Genomic DNA, 14,413 nt, shown 5'->3' with positions numbered 1-14,413 from the left:
AGAACTTTTCAGTCATTATTCTATAAGAGGTGCTGAACCTCAAGCAGTAAAAAAGTCAAGGTGCCGGTACTCAGTACCGAATGAAATGAATACTTTTTTAAAGGAATGAATGACATTTTATTTCCATGTCAAATCGCCAATTGGCAACCCATCCCTTATGGGATTAATTGACACATGAACAAACATTAAAATAATTCACTATGGTAATTAAATGATCATTATTCTTCCAATGTTCTTTGCATTGCACATCGCATAAATTAATAATAATTTTAAAAAGAAAGAAAGAAAAAGTAAGGTAAAAATCAATACATAATAGTAAATTACATCCATAGAGCAGTAAAATAATATACATACATACCTACATACACATTGTATATACATACATACATACATACATACATACATACATACATACATACATACACATTGTATATACATACATACATACACACATACATACATACATACATACATACATACATACACATTGTATATACATACATACATACATACATACACATTGTATATACATACATACACATTGTATATACATACATACCTACATACACATTGTATATACATACATACCTACATACATACATACATACATACATACATACATACATACATACATACATACATACATAGTATATACATACACACATACATACACATTGTATATACATACATACATACCTACATACACATTGTATATACATACATACCTACATACCTACCTACATACATACATACCTACATACCTACCTACATACATACCTACATACATACATACATACATACATACATACACATTGTATATACATACATACCTACATACATACATACATACACATTGTATATACATACATACATACCTACATACACATTGTATATACATACATACATACATACATACATACATACACATTGTATATACATACATACATACATACACATTGTATATACATATATACATACATACATACATACACATTGTATATACATACATACATACATACACATTGTGTATACATACATACATACATACACATTGTGTATACATACATACATACATACATACATACATACATACACATTGTATATACATACATACACATTGTATATACATACATACATACCTACATACACATTGTATATACATACATACCTACATACATACATACATACATACATACATACATACATAGTATATACATACACACATACATACACATTGTATATACATACATACATACCTACATACACATTGTATATACATACATACCTACATACCTACCTACATACATACCTACATACATACATACATACATACATACACATTGTATATACATACATACCTACATACATACATACATACACATTGTATATACATACATACATACCTACATACACATTGTACATACATACATACATACATACATACATACATACATACATACATACATACATACACATTGTATATACATATATACATACATACATACATACATACACATTGTATATACATACATACATACCTACATACACATTGTATATACATACATACACATTGTATATACATACATACATACACATTGTATATACATACATACATACCTACATACACATTGTATATACATACCTACATACATACATACATACATACATACACATTGTATATACATACATACATACCTACATACACATTGTATATACATACCTACATACATACATACATACATACATACATACATACATACATACCTACATACATACACATTGTACATACATACATACATACATACATACATACACATTGTATATACATACATACATACATACATACATACATACATACATACATACATACATACATACATACATACATACATACATACATACATACACACACACACACACATACAGTTGTGGCCAAAAGTTTTGAGTATGACACAAATATATATTTTCACAGTCTGCTGCCTCAGGTTGTATGATAGCAATTTGCATATACTCCAGAATGTAATGGAGAGTGATCAGATGAATTGCAATTAATTGCAAAGTCCCTCTTTGCCATGCAAATGTACTGAATCCCCCAAAAACATTTCCACTGCATTTCAGCCCTGCCACAAAAGGACCAGCTGACATCATGTCAGTGATTCTCTCGTTAACACAGGTGTGAGTGTTGACGAGGACAAGGCTGGAGATCACTCTGTCATACTGATTGAGTTTGAATAACAAACTGGAAGCTTCAAAAGGAGGGTGGTGCTTGGAATCATTGTTCTTCCTCTGTCAATCATGGTTACCTGGAAGGAAAAACGTGCTGTCGTCATTGCTTTACACAAAAAGGGCTTCACAGGCAAGGATATTGCTGCCAGTAAGATTGCACCTAAATCAACCATTTATCGGATCATCAAGAGCTTCAAGGAGAGCAGTTCAATTGTTGTGAAGAAGGCTTCAGGGCACCCAAGAAAGTCCAGCAAGCGCCAGGACCTTCTCCTAAAGTTGATTCAGCTGCGGGATCAGGGCACCACCAGTACAGAGTTTGCTCAGGAATGGCAGCAGGCAGGTGTGAGTGCATATGCACGCACAGTGAGTTAAAGACTTTTGGAGGATGGCCTTGTGTCAAGAAGGGCAGCAAAGAAGCCACTTCACTCCAGGGAAAACATCAGGGACAGACTGATATTCTGCAAAAGGTACAGCGATTGGACTGCTGAGGACTGGGGTAAAGTCATTTTCTCTGATGAATCCCCGTCCCGATTGTTTGGGGCATCCGGAAAAAAGCTTGTCCGGAGAAGACAAGGTGAGCGCTACCATCAGTCCTGTGTCATGCCAACAGTAAAGCATCCTGAGACCATTCATGTGTGGGGTTGCTTCTCAGCCAAGGGAGTGGGCTCACTCACAAATTTTGCCTAAGAACACAACCATGAATAAAGAATGGTACCAACACATCCTCCGAGTGCAACTTCTCCTAACCATCCAGGAACAGTTTGGTGATGAACAATGCCTTTTCAGCATGATGAAGCACCTTGCCATAAGGCGAAAGTAATAACTAAGTGGCTCTGGGAACAAAACATCAATATTTAGGGTCCATGGCCAGGAAACTCCCCAGACCTTAATCCCATTGAGAACTTGTGGTCAATCCTCAAGAGGCGGGTGGACAAACAAACCCACAAATTCTGACAAACTCCAAGCATTGATTATGCAAGAATGGGCTGCCATCAGTCAGGATGTGGCCCAGAAGTTGATTGACAGCATGCCAGGACAGATTGCAGAGGTCTTGAAAAAGAAGGGTCAACACTGCAAATATTGACTCTTTGTATCAACCTCATGTAATTGTCAATAAAAGCCTTTGACACTTATGAAATGCTTTTAATTATACTTCAGTATTCTATAGTAACATCTGACAAAAATATCTAAAGACACTGAGGCAGCAGACTTTGTGAAAATTAATATTTGCGTCTTTCTCAAAACTTTTGGCCACGACTGTACATACCAGCCTTGTGCAGGTCTACAATTTTATCCCTGATGTCCGTACACAGCTCTCTAGTCTTGGCCATTGTGGAGAGGTTGGAGTCTGTTTGATTGAGTGTGTGGACAGGTGTCTTTTATGCAGGTAACGAGTTCAAACAGGTGTAGTTAATACAGGTAATGAGTGGAGAACAGGAGAGCTTCTTAAAGAAAAACTAACAGGTCTGTGAGAGCCGGAATTCTTACTGGTTGGTAGGTGATCAAATACTTATGTCATGCAATAAAATGCAAATGAATTACTTAAAAATCATACAATGTGATTTTCTGGATTTTTGTTTTAGATTCCGTCTCTCACAGTTGAAGTGTACCTATGATAAAAAATTACAGACCTCTACATGCTTTGTAAGTAGGAAAACCTGCTAAATCGGCAGTGTCTCAAATAATTGTTCTCCCCACTGTATATCTTTTTTTTTACAATTTAATTATAGGTAGCCCTTTTTTTTATTCCAAGCTTTATTTAAATATTATGCAAACTGAAATAAACAATAGACAAAACAACGATTTCAATTTGTCCTCATCACATAAGGCCAGGGTATATCGGGTGTGCTTTCTAGAATAAGAGTAAGAGTATAGAAAGGGCAATAGAGGTTAAAATAAGTTTACTTCTCTATTTATTTGAGCTCACAGTAGTTACATAGTCTTTCGTCTTCCATTTCACCATGATACCAACCTGTTTCAATATCCCTGATCTGACCTGTTTCAATATCCCTGATCTGACCTGTTTCAATATCCCCGATCTGACCTGTTTCAATATCCCTGATCTGACCTGTTTCAATATCCCTGATCTGACCTGTTTCAATATCCCCGATCTGACCTGTTTCAATATCCCCGATCTGACCTGTTTCAATATCCCCGATCTGACCTGTTTCAATATCCCTGATCTGACCTGTTTCAATATCCCTGATCTGACCTGTTTCAATATCCCCGATCTGACCTGTTTCAATATCCCTGATCTGACCTGTTTCAATATCCCTGATCTGACCTGTTTCAATATCCCTGATCTGACCTGTTTCAATATCCCCGATCTGACCTGTTTCAATATCCCTGATCTGACCTGTTTCAATATCCCCGATCTTACCAGTTTCAATATCCCCGATCTTACCTGTTTCAATATCCCCGATCTTACCTGTTTCAATATCCCTGATCTTACCTGTTTCAATATCCTGATCTTACCTGTGCACATAGTGATCTCTTGCTTTTAGGTAGGTTATACATAATATATCTCTCACACACAAATTCACCCTTAATCAAACAAAAGTTTCTCAATTTGGGTTTAGAATTCATCTCACCACCCATTTTTTTTCATATTGCATCAACAGTTGTTTTTCAATCATATCTATGTCTCCCTTCATTTGGTTTTCGTACAGATGTTCACAGTCAGACTCTTGAAAAAGTTTGGACATTTCAGCTGACCAGGCTCCCCCTATGGATAGATCCCGTTGAAAAACTTTACTAGCTATTCTGGCAGTTGGCATATCCAGCAGTCTATTCTAAAGTCTCACCATACATGCCTTCCATCTCACCTCACAGGGTTCCCAGCCCATATCCCCAGTTATTGCAAGGAAAGGTGCAAACTTGTGGACACGTAAAAAGTAACATACTGCTCTGTTATGGGCATGTTGGTTTTTAAAATAACTCTTAGCACCCCACACTCCTGCTGAATAGTCCAGAACAGGACACACGCATGTCTGACACAGTTTGGAGTATGTAGAATAACCAATATCTTTGAGTGTTTTTGTTTTTCCCATAACTCCTCCAAGAACTCTACTTCCTGAGTCGGCTAGGGCTGATGTTCTGTATAGAAAGGTAATATGTTCATCAATAAAAAGACCCAAATATGTATAATTGCTAGTAAACTCAAGAATGTCTTCACCAAAACAAAACTGAAAAACACTTATCTTAGTAGCTGGTTTTCTAAAAGTCATTATCTGTGTTTTTGTCTGGTTGATCATGAGTCTCTATATTTTACACCAATTGACTGCACATAATAACATGTTCTGCAGGTCTTGTTCAGTTTCTTCCATCTAAATAGTATCATCAGCATATAAAAGGATTCTTAACATTTCATCATCATATCTTACTCCAATATTTAACTGTGGAATTTCTTTTGCCAAGTAATTTATAAATAAAGCAAACAAAGTCGGTGATAAGGCATCTCCTTGTTTTACACCCGAGGGTGTGGGAAACCAGTCTGTACCATACTCATGAACCTGCACACAAGCAATTGATACTTTGTAAAGAGACTGGATTGCGTAATCAAATTTCCCTTCAACCCTTGTCTTTAACAAACTATAGGCTAAAATATCCCTATTTACAAAATCATAAGCTTTCTGGAAATCAATGAAACATGCAAAAGTAGGCTTCTCTTTGTGTAATTTATTTCTGATTATTGTACCGAGAAGATATGATCTGTACAGGCTCTGGATTTACCAAAACCATTTTGTTCTTCCACCAGAATGTTTTGATCCTCCAAAAATGTAATTAGCCTATTGTTGAGGATGGATGAAAATATCATTTATAAACTGTACTTAATAAACTTATGCCTCTATAGTTCAGTTGCACTCTTGGGTAATTTTTTTGAAGATTTGGGAATGTGATTCACTATAGACTTATACCAAGTGGACGGCAGTATACTGTACTCAAAACACATTTGGAGCAAATCATATAGGACGTGAATTAATTTAGGGGATTTTAAAACCTCATTAGGCAGTTCATCAATGCCAAACGCTTTCCCATTTTTTGCAGCGTCAATCACCTTCTTAACTCCTGCCACAGAGAGCTCCTCATTTAAATACAGGTTACATATATCAGAAGGTTCTAACATTGTATTTTCCAGTTTAGTTTTCAGGGAACACATGTCTTTATAAAATTCTTCCTCAAAATATACCACAATATCAGAGTACCAGTGTTTTTCCAGGCCCAACTCAAGCACTGGATACATGTCCAATTATTTCCATGTCCAGTTATTTTTGTGGTATCAGAGAGCGATTGACTAGGACTCTCTCTGTCTCTGTCTCTGTGAAGGACTCTGACTACCTGTGGGTGGCGTTCCACCTGTACGATAGTGGCGATAGTGACGATGAGGAGGACGAGAGAAGGAGACTGCTCCAGCTACGACGAGACGAGTGGAAGAAGTCTCTGTCTGTCTGTCTGTCTGTCTGTCTGTCTTACTGTCTGTCTGTAGGTCTGTCTATCTTACTGTTTGTCTGTCTGTCTGTCTGTCTGTCTTACTGCCTGTCTGTCTGTCTGTCTATCTTACTGTCTGTCTGTAGGTCTGTCTATCTTACTGTTTGTCTGTCTGTCTGTCTTACTGTCTGTCTGTAGGTCTGTCTATCTTACTGTTTGTCTGTCTGTCTGTCTGTCTGTCTGTCTATCTTACTGTCTGTCTGTCTGTCTGTCTATCTTACTGTCTGTCTGTAGGTCTGTCTATCTTACTGTTTGTCTGTCTGTCTGTCTGTCTGTCTTACTGTCTGTCTGTAGGTCTGTCTATCTTACTGTTTGTCTGTCTGTCTGTCTGTCTGTCTGTCTGTCTGTCTGTCTGTCTGTCTGTCTGTCTGTCTGTCTATCTTACTGTCTGTCTGTAGGTCTGTCTATCTTACTGTTTGTCTGTCTGTCTGTCTGTCTTACTGTCTGTCTGTAGGTCTGTCTATCTTACTGTTTGTCTGTCTGTCTGTCTGTCTGTCTGTCTTACTGTCTGTCTGTCTGTCTGTCTATCTTACTGTCTGTCTGTAGGTCTGTCTATCTTACGGTTTGTCTGTCTGTCTGTCTGTCTGTCTTACTGTCTGTCTGTAGGTCTGTCTATCTTACTGTTTGTCTGTCTGTCTGTCTGTCTGTCTGTCTATCTTACTGTCTGTCTGTCTGTCTGTCTATCTTACTGTCTGTCTGTAGGTCTGTCTATCTTACTGTTTGTCTGTCTGTCTGTCTGTCTGTCTTACTGTCTGTCTGTAGGTCTGTCTATCTTACTGTTTGTCTGTCTGTCTGTCTGTCTGTCTTACTGTCTGTCTGTAGGTCTGTCTATCTTACTGTCTGTCTGTAGGTCTGTCTATCTTACTGTTTGTCTGTCTGTCTGTCTGTCTGTCTTACTGTCTGTCTGTAGGTCTGTCTATCTTACTGTTTGTCTGTCTGTCTGTCTGTCTGTCTGTCTTACTGTCTGTCTGTAGGTCTGTCTATCTTACTGTTTGTCTGTCTGTCTGTCTGTCTGTCTGTCTTACTGTCTGTCTGTAGGTCTGTCTATCTGTCTGTCTGTCTGTCTGTCTGTCTGTCTGTAGGTCTGTCTATCTTACTGTCTGTCTGTAGGTCTGTCTATCTGTCTGTCTGTCTGTCTGTCTGTCTGTCTGTCTGTCTGTCTGTCTGTCTGTAGGTCTGTCTATCTTACCGTTTGTCTGTCTGTCTGTCTGTCTTTCTTACTGTCTGTCTGTAGGTCTGTCTATCTTACTGTTTGTCTGTCTGTCTGTCTGTCTGTCTTACTGTCTGTCTGTAGGTCTGTCTATCTTACTGTCTGTCTGTAGGTCTGTCTATCTTACTGTTTGTCTGTCTGTCTGTCTGTCTGTCTGTCTTACTGTCTGTCTGTAGGTCTGTCTATCTTACTGTTTGTCTGTCTGTCTGTCTGTCTGTCTTACTGTCTGTCTGTAGGTCTGTCTATCTGTCTGTCTGTCTGTCTGTCTGTCTGTCTGTCTGTCTGTCTGTCTGTCTGTCTGTCTGTAGGTCTGTCTATCTTACTGTCTGTCTGTAGGTCTGTCTATCTTACTGTTTGTCTGTCTGTCTGTCTGTCTTACTATCTGTCTGTAGGTCTGTCTATCTTACTGTTTGTCTGTCTGCCACACTATTTTCATTCTTTTTTCTCCATTCTTTTTTGTTGTAATCATGTTTCTTACATTATGAGGACTGCGAGCAGCTAACAAACCAGTGTGTGTGGACAGGAGGCGGAGGCAGAAGATGGAGGCTCTAAAGGGTCAGAAGCAGGAGTACATGACAGGGGTGTGGAACGTCAACACGGTGCTGCTGAGAGGGCTGTGGAAGGAACCCGATCTGGAGGGTAACAAACACTCACACACACTAACTTTTGACCATAGTAATTTAGTGAGTCATTCAAAAGCAGGATGTTCCAGTCAAGGATTGTGAAATAAAAGGAAGTCAAACAGTTCTGGTTTAGTAGTAATGTCATGACTCATTGGATTTCTGGCTCGTTAGTACTAAACCTGTTTCATAGCCTATTGTTTCTAGACTCATAGGTAACCTATTGTCTGTTGGGTTTTTTACAGAAGAGGAAGAGAGCCCAGATGAAGAAATAACCAGCCCTAAACAGGTGTGTGTGTATGCGTGTCTTAATGTACAGATGATACTATAAATGTTCAGTACAGATTGCAAAATAGTTGGGAAGAGATTTTTTATGTACCGATTCCATGGTACAGGGTGTATGAGTTGATAAAAAAACAACGCCAGATTCAAGACTTTGTGCTTTTCAGCTTTAATTATTATATAGAATTCTTGCAACCAACAACATTTTGAAAATTTGGGGCATAAAATCATCGAAGCTCTGCAGATTTTGTTGTGAGGATACAGAATCAATAGACCATTTATTTTGGTATTGCCCTCAGGTAGCCTCTTTCTGGTCTCAGGTTCAGGAATGGCTGAAAATGCATAACATTGATATAAAATTTACCCTAGAAATAGTACTGTTAGGAGATCTGGAGAGACCAGGTCTGTCAATTACTAATATACTAATACTCTTAGTAAAAGTATTTATCTTCAACTCGCAATCTGTGGATTCTATTCGATTAGATAGATTGAAATTGTACATTAAGCATCACAGCATAGTTGAAAGATACATGTTGTGTAGAAATCCGAAGAGGGTGGCCAACAGAGATAGGTGGGATGGGCTGAGGGAAGCTGAGGGTTGGGATGTGGAATTGGAGACAAGTGGGAGTGGAGTTGCTGGGCAGGAGATGGAATGATGCATGAAAAATAAAGTCAAAATAAAACATAATAAAAAGTCAATTTGAATGACACTGAGGGGCAGTGTTTTTACAGCTAATGCTCACCATATACTACCAAAATGTCTTCCATACTTTGAACAGAATTGTGTGTGTGTGTGTGTATACATCCGTTTATGTGTATGTGTCCGTGTGTGTGCATTTGTATACATCCGTGTGTGTGTGCACGCGTTTCCTCCCAGGCCACAGCAGCATGGGAGCGCACTGCCCGTCTCATCCAGCAGAGGGAGTCTCTGCTGGCTCGTCTGGAGATGTTTGACAAGGACGCTTCTGACCCCAACCGCTTCTTCCTGCAAGGTACTGCATAATATATATCTGCTCTGGGGTAAAGTTTCCCCTTGGTGCAGATATATTCCCACGAGCCCGTCCTCCCCAATTAAGATGACACCAACCTCCTGTGCTCCTTACAATATTATAACATATTGCTTTTACAGCGTATTGTATTGGATGATATATTGTAAATTGCTAAATATATCATCATATTATTATTGTTATAAATAAAAGGCAGTTGATGAAATATCTAATGCCAGAGTACACCCTACTGGACAAAAAAATGTAAGCGCCTGGTATTCCCAGGCAGTCTCCCAGCCAAGTACTAACTAGGCCCAACCCTGCATAGCTTCTGAGAGGCTAGTATGGTCGTAAGTGAAGGAACATATCTTCATGTACTTTACAAAGTGAATGTTTTTCGCTCTATCTTTCTTTTTTTCCTTCCTTCCTTCCTCTTTCTTTATTTTCTTTCTATTAATTCCTTCCTGCCCTTCTCTCTCTTTCTCGCTCTCTCTCTCACTCATTTTTTTCTTTCTCAGGCTACCAGGGCACCTCTCTAGCCAGGTTGGATGAGTCCAAGCACCGGAGCATACTCAACTCCCAGATCTGTTCTCTGGAGATGGTGTTGTCTAAGATTCTCCACCACATTACAGACAGCTTCCACGACACTGTCACCTACAAGGTGAGTCAGGCCAATGGGCCATACATCAGGGGTCTATTAATTAGTGTACAGCGTAGCAAATTGTTTTGCAACGGAAAACGAAAACCTGTGTTTCTTATTAGACAAATTGAGCAAAGTCCCTCCTTGTTTTTGCTTGTTTGCTTCCGTTGACTTCCTAGTGAATATGACCCACTAGTGTCACTGTGCTCTCTGACATACAGCACATGCAGTATGCTATGGGGGATAGAGAGAGACAGAGCGAAAGCAGAGTTTTTAGTTTGGTGATTTACCCTCATTGAAAGAGCCTTGCTCACTTCCTCTGTTTCATCCTCTGGCCGTGTCCAAAATTGGTCCTGTCTTGCCTCCTACTTACTAAAACTGCATAATGTGTAATAGTCATATATTCTATCTAGAACATACCAGTTAGAAAATATTTATGCAGTAAGCTACAAATATTGACATACTAGGCTCATACACACTGAGAAAACGCTATGAAGAGCTCTGCGCCATCCCACATCTGATTATCCCCAATAACCAGAACTTGTCAACTCATCATCAAGTCCTTCATTGGTTTAATCAGGTGTAGTAGTATTGGGCTAGAACAAAAGCCCCAAAACTCTGGTGTAGCCAGACATAACTAAGCAGTTTCCTCACAGCTGTGTTTTCAACGGTCACTTTCTCACTCTCTCCAGGGGAGGCCGTACAGGGAGAAGATGCGAAATACTGTCACCACTGATAAATCCACTATAATTGAGAATTTCAATAAGCATTTTTCTACGGCTGGCCATGCTTTCCACCTGGCTACCCCTACCCCGGTCAACAGCACTGCACCCCCCACAGCAACTCGCCCAAGCCTTCCCCATTTCTCCTTCTCCCAAATCCAGTCAGCTGATGTTCTGAAAGAGCTGCAAAATCTGGACCCCTTCAAATCAGCCGGGCTAGACAATCTGGACCCTTTCTTTCTAAAATTATCTGCCGAAATTGTTGCCACCCCTATTACTAGCCTGTTCAACCTCTCTTTTGTGTCGTCTGAGATTCCCAAAGATTGGAAAGCAGCTGCGGTCATCCCCCTCTTCAAAGTGGGGGACACTCTTGACCCAAACTGCTACAGACCTATATCTATCCTACCATGCCTTTCTAAGGTCTTCGAAAGCCAAGTCAACAAACAGATTACCGACCATTTCGAATCTCACCATACCCTCTCTGCTATGCAATCTGGTTTCAGAGCTGGTCATGGGTGCACCTGAGCCACGCTCAAGGTCCTAAACGATATCTTAACTGCCATCGATAAGAAACATTACTGTGCAGCCGTATTCATTGATCTGGCCAAGGCTTTCGACTCTGTCAATCACCACATCCTCATCGGCAGACTCGACAGCCTTGGTATCTCAAATGATTGCCTCGCCTGGTTCACCAACTACTTCTCTGATAGAGTTCAGTGTGTCAAATCGGAGGGTCTGTTATCCGGACCTCTGGCAGTCTCTATGGGGGTGCCACAGGGTTCAATTCTTGGACCAACTCTCTTCTCTGTATACATCAATGATGTTGCTCTTGCTGCTGGTGAGTCTCTGATCCACCTCTACGCAGACAACACCATTCTGTATACTTCTGGCCCTTCTTTGGACACTGTGTTAACAACCCTCCAGGCAAGCTTCAATGCCATACAACTCTCCTTCCGTGGCCTCCAATTGCTCTTAAATACAAGTAAAACTAAATGCATGCTCTTCAACCGATCGCTGCCCGCACCTGCCCGCCTGTCCAACATCACTACTCTGGACGGCTCTGACTTAGAATACGTGTGACAACTACAAATACCTAGGTGTCTGGTTAGACTGTAAACTCTCCTTACAGACTCACATTAAGCCTCTCCAATCCAAAGTTAAATCTAGAATTGGCTTCCTATTTCACTCATGCTGCCAAACATACCCTTGTAAAACTGACCATCCTACCAATCCTCGACTTCGGCGATGTCATTTACAAAATAGCCTCCAATACCCTACTCAACAAATTGGATGCAGTCTATCACAGTGCCATCTGGTTTGTCACCAAAGCCCCATATACTACCCACCATTGCGACCTGTACGCTCTCGTTGGCTGGCCCTCGCTTCATACTCGTCGCCAAACCCACTGGCTCCATGTCATCTACAAGACCCTACTAGGTAAAGTCCCCCCTTATCTCAGCTCGCTGGTCACCATAGCATCACCCACCTGTAGCACGCGCTCCAGCAGGTATATCTCTCTGGTCACCCCCAAAACCAATTATTTCTTTGGCCGCCTCTCCTTCTAGTTCTCTGCTGTCAATGACTGGAACGAACTACAAATATCTCTGAAACTGGAAACACTTATCTCCCTCACTAGCTTTAAGCTCCAGCTGCCAGAGCAGCTCACAATATTACTGCACCTGTACATAGCCCACCTATAATTTAGCCCAAACAACTACCTCTTTCCCTACTGTATTTATTTATTTTATTTATTTATTTATTTTGCTCCTTTGCACCCCATTATTTTTATTTCTACTTTGCACATTTCTTCCACTGCAAGTCTACCATTCCAGTGTTTTACTTGCTATATTGTATTTACTTTGCCACCATGGCCTTTTTTTTGCCTTTACCTCCCTTATCTCACCTCATTTGCTCACATCGTATATAGACTTGTCTATACTGTATTATTGACTGTATGTTTGTTTTACTCCATGTGTAACTGTGTCGTTGTGTGTCGAACTGCTTTGCTTTATCTTGGCCAGGTCGCAATTATAAATGAGAACTTGTTTTCAACTTGCCTACCTGGTTAAATAAAGGTGAAATAAATAAATAAAATGTAAAAAAAAAAAAACCTTCAGCTGGGCACCCACCCCACCCCCCAAGGACACACCCCGACCCTCAGCCAAAGACCCCACCCTCACACACACAGCCACTCCAACCCAACCCAGCTGAGCTCAGTGTATCCGGTATAAGTTTGAACTTTGTATGCAAATGAATAAAATGCTTGGATAATTGTTTGTATACACTGCTGGGAATGAAATATTATATTTGATCATTTGTATGTATTCATATTATGTATAATCCATTATCATTATGAACGTGATTGGATAGTATTTATGCACTACTAGTAGGTTCATCTGACATTGACAACATTTGATATGGAGAATATTTTGTCATTAATCATTTACATTATTTTGTTCTGAGTGTGGCAGAAACATGCAACTCTAAGTGCCATGACAAAAGGAACGCTGTTTGCACTATGAGTCTATTTAGGGCCACTGGTAAGTGCGTTATCAGTTTTACCAAGTGCAATACCAAATATACCGAGCTAGCACTGCAGGCCTACAAGTTTACAATGAACAACAAGCTGTCACGTATCACCAGGCAGCCTGCTCCCATCTGCCTAGTTACAGTCAAGCATGCATTCTCTCACCCTCTCACGTGTGCGCGAAACGCCACCGCATTGGTCATTTCAGACCGGGGAGTGTTTTTGTTATAATTCAGGAAGAACACTACTCATTTCAAAAATAGTTGGGGATTTTTGTCAGAATTACATTATTTTCAAAGGAAATTATTATAATCCTGAGCACTATCGAGTGTGGATAGCGAGCTCCTGTGTTGAGCAAATAGATACACGTGAGTAGTTGTATTTAATTTCCTTACAACTTGGGTAAGTCTTATTACGAGTGAAGTATGTGCCACCTTCAGTTAAAAAGTGTTGTTCCTATCTTTTGTTTTTATAAACATTATAAAATGTTTGTCTGCTTGTGGAAATAATAAACGTATAAATAGCGTTTGTTATGCATACTATATAGCCTACTACAGACAGCTGCTGTGTAGTTTTGGGAATGTCGGCTAGCTACACTGCTGTGTCGAAAAGCTGTCAAATTAGACAGTAACGTTGATAGTTAACTATCAAGTGCACAGTTAGCTAGCTATACGCCAGTCGGCTACATATACTGACTGACAAAAGCCTACAA

The 14,413-nt window shown here is 39.8% G+C and overlaps 1 protein-coding gene across 1 annotated transcript in view; it reads left to right on the top strand.

Moving 5' to 3' along the window:
- The first annotated feature begins 13,247 nt into the window (after positions 1–13,247).
- Positions 13,248–14,413, top strand: part of LOC110490568 (apoptotic protease-activating factor 1) — a 76,730-nt gene continuing 75,564 nt past the window's right edge. The window contains exon 1 of the mRNA XM_036944935.1: positions 13,248–14,069. The gene's annotated coding sequence lies outside the window, so the exon portion shown is untranslated. The remainder of the gene's footprint in view (positions 14,070–14,413) is intronic.

This window comes from Oncorhynchus mykiss, chromosome 15, assembly GCF_013265735.2.
Source record: "Oncorhynchus mykiss isolate Arlee chromosome 15, USDA_OmykA_1.1, whole genome shotgun sequence".
NCBI classification, from domain to species: Eukaryota; Metazoa; Chordata; class Actinopteri; order Salmoniformes; family Salmonidae; genus Oncorhynchus; species Oncorhynchus mykiss.
The sequence above is the reverse complement of the archived record's forward strand: the minus strand, read 5'-3'. Positions and strand labels throughout refer to the sequence as shown.